Source organism: Nicotiana tabacum, chromosome 15 (assembly GCF_000715075.1).
Source record: "Nicotiana tabacum cultivar K326 chromosome 15, ASM71507v2, whole genome shotgun sequence".
Classification (NCBI taxonomy): Eukaryota; Viridiplantae; Streptophyta; class Magnoliopsida; order Solanales; family Solanaceae; genus Nicotiana; species Nicotiana tabacum.
This window is the reverse complement of record NC_134094.1, coordinates 57903121-57915772: the sequence shown is the minus strand read 5'-3', so window position 1 is coordinate 57915772 and position 12652 is coordinate 57903121. Positions and strand designations below refer to the sequence as shown.

At 37.2% G+C, this 12652-nt stretch overlaps 1 long non-coding RNA gene across 1 annotated transcript; it reads right to left on the bottom strand.

Moving 5' to 3' along the window:
* Positions 1-9078: 9078 nt before the first annotated feature.
* Positions 9079-11898, bottom strand: LOC107831954 (uncharacterized). Its single transcript, XR_001658468.2, has 2 exons — positions 11512-11898; positions 9079-9764 (listed from the first exon to the last, which is right to left on the bottom strand). It is a non-coding gene; the product is annotated as an uncharacterized LOC107831954 (long non-coding RNA).
* Positions 11899-12652: the final 754 nt, after the last annotated feature.

Below are 12652 nucleotides of genomic sequence, written 5' to 3'. Positions count from 1 at the left end.
ATAGCCCTATAGACTGAATTAGTTGCACCATGTACTACTTAAGCTCAAAGTGAACCGTTATGTCAGGCTTCACGATAGCCTGAGTCATGTTTGTGAGATTAGACCTTGCGGCCTCGATTACCAGTCGCTCATTATTTTCTGCCATCTCTATTGGTTGTGGATGTACTATGATGCCCAACTCTTCAGTTCTAGCTCTCGCTTTGGCCTCCCTCTTTAACTTATGGAACAATTTTTCAGGTTCAGGACTATAAGGAGGAAGGTTGTTCAAGCTTACACTTCTCCGTAGCATTCAACGTGAACACCTGTAGAAGTAGAATTAACACAAAAATAAAAATTTGAACAGATAACGAATAAAAGCTTATTTCAGACAAATAGCTAATTTCTATGACCTTGGCAACTATACTAAAAACTTATTGGGGCCAACACACATGCAAATATACGCGGTCGATAGCTAATAAAATGATAATAAAGTATCATTTCCACTAGGACTTTTGATTAACTATCGTCTAAACCAAATTAGTCGAGTTAATTGTTCAAGTGATTTTACAAGAGATGATTGTTATCTTTGTTGTACCTATATTTATTACAAAAAACTAACAAGAAAGCAAGGTGTCAAGAACCCAAGTAGATCACACAAATGACATGGGAGCAGATTCAATAATATGGAAATGTTTCAGAGTTATGGGATTAAGGTATATCCTATTGAGTTTTCTTGTTGATTTAACTACTTGATCTATATGATTTTTTTATTAACATGGTTTATTTTGCTCGCGAGGTCTTTTCGACTCCTCACTCTCCTATTCAAGGCAGCCTAATACTCTATGTCTATAGAATCAGAATTAACTAGAATGCATGTCTACCTCCTACAACAATAACCAAGTAAGATAATTAGACTATGTCTATCTTTATCGCAAATCTATTCTCCGTCAATGAATTTAAGAACTTACTCCATTCAATCCTATATGCAATCTATAATATCCATTTTCGAGTTCAACTAGAGATTCGTAGATAGTATTCTATTGTTAGCTTCGCAGTAAACAAATTAAGCAAAAGATTGAATAAACAAATCAATATGCTTATATCAAGTAATTGCAACAACCGTGAAACTTCAAAATTCAATAATGACTCATAACCCCAGAACTACAGGGGTTTTAGCTTCTCATGATCATATGAACAATCAAAACATTATTATTGAATTATAAAAATTACAAATACTACATTAAGGATGGAAGATGAGATGATTCTGTTCTCCGTTTTTGTTCGTTAGCCGTCCTTTCCTTCAAAAAAGGTCCAACAACCTCTTAGTCACTTTTAGGTGGTATTTAAATGTTAGGACCAAAGTCTCCAAGTTCAAAATCAACAAGGAAATAATTTTGTAAGGCCCCATAAAATTTCGCTAAGGGATTCAAATTTTGTGGTGCTGTTGTAAGGTGATGTGTACGGATGTAGTAGTTAATCTTCGCTGTGATCTTGCTCGCCGCGGTACAAACTTTTTAGGTTAAAGAATGTATCGAGGTATTGGTGGAAATGTTTTTGCTGAAGGACCACTTATGCAATCAGATTTGCGACCGCAGATCTATTCTGCGGGCCGCATACCCGTTGCAGAGTTGAGTAGAAAAATGATTGAATTTTGACGGTCGTTTTGCGATCCATTCTACGATTGCATATTCATTTCGTGGTTCGCATTTTCCATCGCAGATTTGGCATGAAGAATTTTGTTGGATGATTTTGCGGTCTATTCTGCGGCCGCATAAGTGTTCTGCGGACCGCAGACCTATCGCAGACTGGTCCAGACCAGCCCAGTTCTTGGCATCGTTTTCGCGACCTATTTTGCGGCCCGCATATCTGTTATGCGGTCTATTCTGCGACCGCAGAACTAAGTTCGGAGGGTCCATTTTCCTATTTTTATAACCCCGACCCCATTTTGATAAATATCTTTTGGGGTTCATTTTGAAACAAATGGCTGGTAAATTTAGAGAGAGGTAAGAGTATTTTAGAGAGAGAAGGGGAAGGCCTAGCATTATAAGAAACTATTCTTGCACCAATCTTCAAGAATCAAGGAAGCCACTCACTAGAACACCATCTATCCGGGTAAGTTCTTGTCCTATACCACCCATGCAAGTTATTTTAGGGTCTAAGTATATTGTGGAATTAGAATTAGGCCATGCATGTGATAATAGCTTGTAGTATGCGAGGTTAATAAACTATTTTGGGTAGTTTCTTATTGAAATTGGTTGAGGGAGAAAGGTATTACCATTGTAGAGCTTTATAGTCTATTTTGCATACTAGGTGTTTGACAAAATTTCTAAGAGGGTTACATCATGGGAATCCTTCTAATTATTAACTGCTTTTTGCTATGTTCATATAAATTGTTATTGCTAGAAGTGTTGGGGCGTTGTAGTAACTTAAGGGAAGCTCAGACAAGGTATGTTGGCTAAACTTCTCTCTTGGAATCGAATTCCATTATGTTCCCATAAGATTCAAGTATGGTTGGCCCGAGTTCCTAATACCCATGTTTCGAGTTATTCTGTACAAATGTTACTATTCTAAATAAACTTGTGTTGAAAGATTTGTACTAGAAATGTGTACCGAATGCTCCTATTGTATTGTGCTCTCCTTCGTGAATGTATTTAAATGTGTCAGAATATTGTGATTTCAATCATGTTTTTAATTGCATGTTGTTATGCCCAATTGTGAAAGAAAACTCAATGCGCCTAAGACCCCTATTGTTCATATTCATTCTTAAGGCCTTGATCCCAAATGCTCTTACTGTTGTTGACCTACAAATATGCTTTAAAGTGAAAGAACTAAAGTGAGATATAAAACGTGGACATGGTTGTTGTAGCTAGTGAATTTGATTTGAAGTCGTGTTTAAATCGTAAATCACCATGCTCTCCATTATAAATATTTCTAATGTGATTTTAGTTCTTACATACTCAAGAGTTGAAATTGTGTATTGCCCTTTTGTGAAGAAGTATTCAAAAAGATACGGTGTAGTACTCGCCTATGATTTTTAACTTGTGTTGTGAGGGATCTAATGTGTTTTAAGCCTTCATTACTAGTGAACTTAAAGTTGTGATTTTTGGAATATTCTATATGTTGATGTTTATGTTGGTGATCCTTGAAATTAAAGAAATCAATGTGTAAAATATGAGATACGGCCACCGTGCCATGAAAGAAGAATCATACGTATGGCCAATAGAGCCGAGGAAATAATGATGTTGTGAATGGTTGAAAGTACTAATAAAACTATATATGGTGTGAAAGGTTATGAGGTGAATAAAAAAATATATATATTTGTACTTTTGTTTTCCTTGTGTGCATAATAAAAAAATATTTTTGGGAGTATCATTAGCAAACCGAGGAAGGGTTGATCATAAGGCCCACACCCAAAACTACACGTACCAGTGTAGGGGTGAATTGTGATTATTCCCCTTATTTGGAATGAGATTGAAATATTGATGTGATTGTGATTATTTCCTTTAATTGGGATGAGATTGATATTAGCTGTGTATTGGAAATTCAACCCACATGGCATATGTGGGAAGGCGGCCTAGCCGAGCGGGTGGAGATTGGATGCCATGTTGTGCACATGGTGGTACTACTCTTGGTAACACCTTTTTTTTTTCGCATCGCATGTCAAACCACATTGTCTGTGGGGAAATGGCCTAGCCGATCGGGTGTGATCGGACTCCGTGCTAAAAATATGGTGGTACATCGGTGCTAATGATCTCCCAACTAAAAATATATATTATTTTCGTATTTTGAAAATTGTTATATTTTAACTGGGCATTTGGATATTGTTGATTGTGACTTGCTGTTTTTATGGTTTTCCCTTTCTTATATTGGCATTCTATTTTGAAAGAGGACATTTAGCTTTACTACTAGTACTATTCCACATGTACTAACGTCCCTTTTGCCGGGGGCGCTGCATCTTCAATGGATGCAGGTGGTTCATCAGCAGTCAACTTTGGTCCTCGTTAGCAGTCACTCTCTATTCAGCAGGTTTTGGTGAGCCCTACTCTACTCCGGGCCCGATATCATTTGATTTTGTACTTTGTGTTTTGGGGTATAACCGTGGCCTTGTCGCCGACACTTTCATATTACTCTTCGGTTGTACTTAGAGGCTCCGTAGACATTATGTGGGTGGTGTTTGGTGTTGGAAATTAAACTAAAAGTGTTGGTATTTGGCAAACATATTTTTATCATATCTATACACTAGTAATATTTTGGAAATCATAAATGAACCTCTTTAAATAATGGGAAAGGAATGTGGAGCACTTTACTCTTCTCATGTATATCTCTTGTTATTGATTTTTATATTGTTCATGCGTAAGATTGGATTGAAGGCATCAAGTAGGCTTGCTTAACCGGAGTATCTCGATTGAGCGCCGGTCGCGCTCCCTGAGGTCGGGGCATGACAAATTTTCTTCTCAGACAGGAGCACTTGCGCAAGGCTCCATAAGAGGTGAGGTGGAATATTTGTGAGGCATAGTGGAGGGTGAGGTGTAATCCTCACGAGGCTTGGTGGGGCGCAAGATCTTGGTTGCCCTGGGTCAAAAGAGGCAATGCACAGACGAGAAATCACCTCTAACCGGCTCAAAACTAACCAAATAATATTTAATAAGGTCAAATAACATCATAGGAATCAATTTCAAATAATAAAGGTTCAATCTTTAATCAATTCTTAAAAAATCAACAATAGTTAACCCGGGCCCACATGGTATAAACTCGAGTCTAGGGGTAGATCTCGGTTATGCATAACCCTATGGGTCTAAATATGTGTTTAGTTTTAAAATCAATGCCCAAATCAGTACTCAAAATATCAATTTACACTCTCTTAAGTTATAGACAAAAACTTCAAATTTCACTTTAAACTTTCATGTTTTAGGTGTAGAAATCCATGAAGATTTAAGATAAGTGATCAAATCAAAGTGTAAATTATGTTCCTCCAAGATAGTAGTGAAGTCCCTCTTCGAAATCTCCTCCTCTCCTTCTCCAAAACTCAAAAATATGAAAAATGGGCAAAATCCTAAAATTTGAACTTAAAATACCCCTGCCGGCACTACCCTTCGTGAATGTTGCCACAACCTCCCGTTCGCGAAGCACAACCCGCCACCACTAGAAATTCCCTCTTTCCAATCACGGACTTACACACGCAATCTCAAAGCTTTACCTGGCTCCTCGATGTGAACGCGATGCCCAACTACCTCAACCTTTTGTGAATGCGTCCCTACACCCGCGAATGCGAAACACAAAGCACCCAACTACTTCCTTCATTGCGATCACGAGACAAGCTCCATGATAGCGGAACACACTAGATACCAGCAACACCAGCAATCTCAAACATGCTTTGGGTGATCCGAAACTCACCCAATCCCCCCGTTACCCCATCCAATCATCCCAACAAGTTCACACACACTAACCGGACCTATCCAAGGTCTCAAAACACATGAAATCAACACATCGAAGAATCAAAGACCAAACCACATGTTGAACCCTCTCAAGTTCATAATCTTCTAAACTTCCAACCAAGCATCTGATTCATGCCTAAACATATCGGATCTCAACCAACTTTGCACTTAAGTTCCATTCAACAACACGAACCTATCCTCAGTCTCAGAACGATAATGGGAGCCCGATAACATCAAAGTCACCTATCAGTCAAACTTAAGAACTCTCCAATTCTTCAAATTGTCAATTTTCTACAAATAAAGCCAAATATCCTAGGAATATCTAAAACAAAATTCGGACACATGACCAAGTCAAAAATTATCGTACGAATCTATTGGAATCTTCAAATCATCAATCCTGGGTCATTTTCGTAAAAGTTAAACATTGATCAACTCTTCCAACTTCAAGTCTCAAACTAGGAACAAAGTATTCAGATCACTACTGAACACCATGAAAATCAAACCACCCATCCCCATAAGTCATATAAAATCAAATGAACCTACGAGAATCTTAAAATAGAGAAACATGGTTTAATACTCAAAATGTTTGATCAGGTCGTTACATTCTTCACCTCTTAAACAAACATTCATCCTCGAAAGAGTTTAGAAATGTACCTTAATTGCTGAAGAGATGAGGATGTTTGATTTGTATATCTTACTTGTCCCTCAAGTAGCCTCTTTTCTTGGTTGGCATCTCCAAAGAACCTTCACCGATAGGATCTCCTTAGACCTGAGCTTCTAAACCTACCTATCCAAAATGGCCACTGGCTCTTCTTCATAAGCCAGATTCTTGTCTAACTTCATTGTGATGGAATCCAAATCATGTGATTTGCTATTATTACACCTCTGAAGCATGGGAGCATGAAATACCGGATGTACTCCCAAAAGACTAGGAGGCATAGGAAGCTTATAAGAAACTTCACCCACTCTCGCCAACACTTCAAACAGGACAATAGTTCTTGGACTCAACTTTACCTTCTTCCCAAATCACATCACACCATTCATAGGTGAAACCATCAAAAGTACTTTTTTACCCTCCATGAAAGCCATATCACAAACCTTTCTTTTTGCATAACTCTTCTTCCTAGATTGAGTTGCTCGAAGCCACTCCTGAATCAACTTCACCTTCTCCAAAGAATCATGAACAAAATTCGTACCCAAAAGCCAAGCCTCACAAAGCTAAAACTAACCAATAGGAGATCGACACTACCTACCATACAAAGCCTCATACGGGGCCATCTGAATGCTGGACTGATAGTTGCTGTTGTAAGCAAACTCCGCCAATAGTGAGATCTGGTCCCAATGATCTCCAAATTCAATCACATAAGTTCGCAACATATCTTTTAGGATCTAAATAGTCCCCTTGGACTAACCATCCGTCTGTGGGTGGAAAGTTATGCTAAGCTCCGGTTGTGTGCCAAAGTCATGTTGAACAACTCTCTAAAAGTGGGATGTGAATGGAATACCACAGTTTGAAATAATAGAAATAGGCACACCATGCAACTGAAAAATCTATATGATCTAGATCTACCAACTTCTCTGCGCGGACTTGGTCAACCTATCCACAATTACCCAAATAGCGTCAAACTTCCTTAAAATCTGAGGCAAGCCTACCACGAAGTCCATAGTAATACGCTTCCTCTGGTCAAACCACCTGGTTTCTGATATACATATTTAACTTTCTGGCAATTCAAATACTGTGAAACATGCCCAACAATGTCCTTCTTCATCCTCCGCCACCAATAATGTTTGTTTAAATTATGATACATCATCGTAGTACCTGGATGGATATAATACTGCAAACTTTGAGTCTCCTGATGTATCAACTCCCTCAAGCCATTAACATTAGGAACACAAAGGTTACCCTTAATTATCATAACATCATCATTTTCAATAACCACCTTCTTAGCACCGTCTTGTTGTATCGTGTCCTTTAGCACCAACAAATGTGGATCATCATACTGGCGAACCTTGATGCCCTCCAACAAGGATGACTGAGCAACCACATAAGTGAAAACTCTACTAGGCTCAGAAATATCCAACCTCACAAATCTATTGGCCAATGCCTGAATATCCATAGCTAAAGGCGTCTCCTCATCCGGAATAAATACCAAACTACCCATTCTCTTTGCCTTTCTACTCAAGGCATCTGCCACCATATTCGCCTTACCCGAATGATACAAGATAATGATATCATAATCTTTAAGTAAATCAAGCTACCTCCGCTGCCTCAAATTTAAATCCTTTTGCTTGAAAAAATCTTGAAAACACCCATGATAATTGTAAACCTCACATGACATGCTATACAAGTAATGCCTCCAAATCTTCAGCTCATGCACAATAGCTACCAAATCCAAATCATGAACTGAATAACTCTTATCATGAGGCTTCAACTGTCGTGATGCATAAGCAATTACCCTACCCTCCTACATCAACACAACACCACGACCAACGTGTGAAGAATCATAATACACCATGTACGGGCCTAAATATGAGGGCAACACCAACACTGGGGCTGTAGTCAAAGTAGTCACTTGCTTCTAATAGCTCTCATCACACTCCTTGGACCTTTTGAATGGAATACCCTTTTGAGTCAACTTAGTCAAAGGGGCTTCAATGGATGAAAATCCTTTCCACAAAGTGACAATAGTAGCCTGCCAAACCCAAGAAACTCCTCATCTTTGTAGCTATAGTAAGTCTAGGCCAACTCTGAACCGTCTGAACTACCTCAATCTTCTCGTGGTCAACCTTAATAACATCACTAGACACAACATGACCCAAGAATGCAATGGAATCCAACTAGTACTCACAGTTCAAAAGCATAGAATAAAGCTTCCGATCTTTCAGACTGAAGTACTACTTGTTGTAACCTATTTTGCACAGGTCAAAATAGAACACAACTTGTGGTTCCTCTAAGGTTAATAAAAGAAGAGCTGCCGCCTAATATTTAAAGGCATACTAGGATATCTATAAGTGAGTAAAGATCAACATCTTAATGGTCTGCCAAACCAGCGAGAATCTGGGTAAGGGTTCTAATTATTCTAAGAAGAAGGTGTTAGGCATCCCTTAAAATCTACATTAAAGTAGCTCCTTAAACTAAGGCAAAATATAAGGAAGGAATTATTTATATCATAGTCTATCAATAGTTAAGGTTGCTAAGTGGGTCTATGTGAAGGTTTAATTAAAGGGATAAAGTGTTTAGTCTATTTGAAAGATACTTATTTTTAAAAATAAGTTTATAGTTTAGTAAGGAATGTTTAATTTTAAAACTATGTTGTAATGTGTTTTCAAAATAATAAAGGTTGTTTTATGGTGTGAAAGTTAAAAAAAAAAATGAGTTTTTACCAATATTCAAACTTTCGCTATAGAAAATGTGTAAAAACATATATCTTGGTTGTGTTTAAAGATTCATTTGGGCTGAGTCATTTGGCTTCCAAAACAACTTTTATCTTTGTGAAAACCGGATCCAAATTGTATTCTGCCATATCACCTTTCTTTCCAAAAATGTTTCAGTTTTCGAGTTTGCCTAAGTGATCGATGGAAGATTCTTTTAAAAGATTATTTAAGCTTATCTTGATTCAATTCTGCAAATGCTTCTGCCAAAATCATTAGAGGAAAACAAGTAGTAAAATAAAACATACTTGATAAAACAGTTGATACATAGTCAGGTTTTGAAGATTGTTAGCCTTATAAAGTGGAAAAACTATCTTAATTACGTCTACCCTTTCCCTACAGGATTAGCTTATACTAAGATCATTTTCTAAAACAATCATAGTAAAGATAAGAACATATAATAGCAGTGTTAGTTTCATAATATAATATATACATAAATGGGCTAACATCGGCATGATATAAAGTAAAGGGAGGGGAGGAACTAGACTCTTATAATGGACCGACAAGCATCAGGCCTATTTAAATCAATCAGCAACAGGCTTCAGCGATAGCAATGCAACGAGGAGAATGGCGGCCTAGTTTTGTTGAACTTGGGAAAGAGTTCACAGTGAACTTTACTAGCTCAACGTACTCATGCAAAAGAAGAAGGGAAATTTAATTAGCATTTGCACATAAAGGTAAAGGCAAAAATATAAGAAATAAACATAGTTGTAACAAATAAAGGCAGTCAAATTTTATTTATGATAATCCTCGAAAGATTAATTAAAGTCCATAGCCATTGACTAGAGTGGTCCATACCCCTCTCAGAAGGATTTCATTTGACCCTCCTGGCACTTTAGAGTTCACATGGTCTGAAGGGTCTAGGGTCTCGAGCAGTGCTTGTACCAGGGAAGGACCCTTGTGATGATGTTAGCTCCACTGCAAACACCAACAACTATTAGTATTTGTTCCTCTATAGAGGTTTGGTCAAAAATATGGTTGACTTAGGCCTAACAACAAACCGGTCAAGTGAACTCAAACATTTATCACTAGTAAGTTGTTTGGCAGAGAGAGTCCAAGATAGTGGCTCAAATCATATTATCATGATAACATTCGAAGAAATTCAATTAAGAAAAACACAGACAACTCATGGTGATATACTAGATCATGTCAATACAACATTACTTATGATTGAAGCACTAATTTAGGCAATATGACATAAACCAACAGAATGCTAGACATGATTCCGATTTCTATTCTGAGTAAACTAATAACTATTAAAGGCACATCATATAGAACAGTATATCATATATAGCCACGTGGACCTCAGGAATTCTTTAATGAATCCTAGAATCCAGAATCTGATCAACAACCATTCATACACAAATAATTTCTTCTTCAAAAACATGACTGAGCAATTGTGACTTTCACAAGTAATTCATCATATAACTTATCCCTATAGACATTCTTACTACACATGAATGTGAACACCAATCTAAGCCAATTTATCACACACTTAAACAGAATCATTATACAAAGGCTCCAGTTGGAGGTTTCTTCCTTAATCAGTAAATACATAACCAGGCTTTCATTCATTAAAGTCCAATAGTAGCCAGATATTCTGTTAAGGTCAAGACAAATGAATCAACATAACAACTCTCATTATATATACATGGTCTTCACATTTAGTGATCAACTCATTAGAAAAAGAACTAGAGACTAGGTGAATCTAGGTTCAAGCTAAGATAGTCACTCAAAATATCCAAACACATTGATCAGGAAGAATGACTCATGTTCAGGCTTCACAAGATGTTCAATAGTCAAAACTAAATGCGTGCAGGCTTAGAATTAATTTCACAAGAGTCATGCTAACAGAGAAGAATAAAAGATATCAAGCAGGATGAGATGATCACATTATCTTTAATTTTAAACAAGTAAAACCTTATGGGCATGGTATATATAACAATAAGGCAGTATCATGGTAATTGAGAGTGGCACTTGTAGTTAAAGCTAACAGAGAAACAAACAACTTAGATCAGCAGTAGTTCAAACTAACAAGCATGCATTGTTTAAAACTAGGATATCTAACATGCAAAACAGACAAAATCTACAACATGCTTTTACAACCAAACATAGCTGATGAAATAAACTGTTAACATGCAAGATTAGTTAATATACATTATTTCAATCAAACATGAGGTTCTTCAGACTCATTTAATATGCACACAATTCAGACATTGAAACAAAATAGAATGAAAACACATTGACCTTCCTTATGGCAGAAAACCAAGTTTTTAACTTTAGCCTTTAAGAATTTGTACTCGGAGGCGGCTCAGGAACAAATAAACTTGATTAGTAATGAATGAAAGTAAAGAAGAAAAGACCGTGAGTAAATCGATAGATATTTTAATACTCTTTATTCAAGTGCATTTACTCTATTGATTCGTGGTTGGCAAGGGCATTAAAGTCCGGTATTTATAGCCAAATAATTGAGGTTTTAGAGTTTGAGATTTTGAATTTTCTGATTCAAAAAATAGAAGACAAGAAACAATGACGAAACATTGACGATATACATAAAGAAACCAGAGGAACAAAAAATTAGAGGGAAACGGTGGAGATTTTTCCCTCTCAAATTGATGAAGAACTAGATGTTGAAGCCTTTTTGTCATCCGGATACAACTTTTACCTAGAGGTTCTTGTATTTGACCTCTAGATCCTCAGAGGTCATGCTGAGGTTGGAGATTCCTACGAATATGATTCTAATTGGAGGTGCATTCAAGGCTTTAATGGAGGATTCAAATGAGGGAATATGGTAAAGAAGGCCTGATAATTTCATTAGGGGATGTGATGATAAGATTCTAGACTTCCATTTTTGGGGCCAGGGTTTCAGAATTTGGGATATGAAGGGAGATGATAGAAAGAGGAATGTTTCAGCGAGATTCTCAGTCATTAAGTGATGAGTGAGGTCCCATAGTAGTGTAAGAGTGACCTTGCACGAACTAGTGCTAGGGTTCAGGGGCTGACAGAGGTTAGAGAGGACGAGAGAGATGAGAGAAAAGGAGTAAGGGCGACTGGTGTGATGGATAGAATGATTAGTGTTTAAGGGGGTTGTATACGTTTATAATAGAAGAATGCATGTTGGCTGTTAGATCAATTTGATCGACGGCTCAAGATTTTTTGGACTACAAATAAGAGAAAATATAATTTCGGGGAATTAAACGAGAGCCATTGGATTATTTTGATCCAACGGTTGAGATTAATACAGATGGAATTAATTTTTAGAAAGAAAAGCATGATTAATCTGGATCATTGATAAATGTGATTAACAGACCATGAGAGGTGTGTTTGTTTTGTGAGTGTTTTTGAGGTGCTGACATGGCGCATGTGATTGGTGGAGGAGGTGTGGCATGGATTGCGGGAAGGGATTGTTGAATTGGACTTGGACCTGGACATGTCAGGGGCACTATTTGGGCCAATTTTGTGGGCTTTTGATTGGAATGGCTGGAAATGGCATTAAAATTATAGCCACCATAATTTAATTTCAACAATTACAAGTATAGACTTATTGAATCTGTTACACCCTATGTTTTCGTATGTGAGAGTACGTCGTAAGTCAATTGATGTAAGTTCAGAAATGATATCATCTTTGAAAGTACATAAAGTAAGTTAATCATGTTATCTTGGAGGTTACAAATCTTTAAGATCGTGGATAACAAGTACCAAGAGGGTTGAAAGGCTTAGAAGCTAAACAAATTGAAGAAAATATGTTTCGTCGATTGTCGACAAGTTGAGAATATTATAACATGTGCTTTTGGGGTGATACTAGG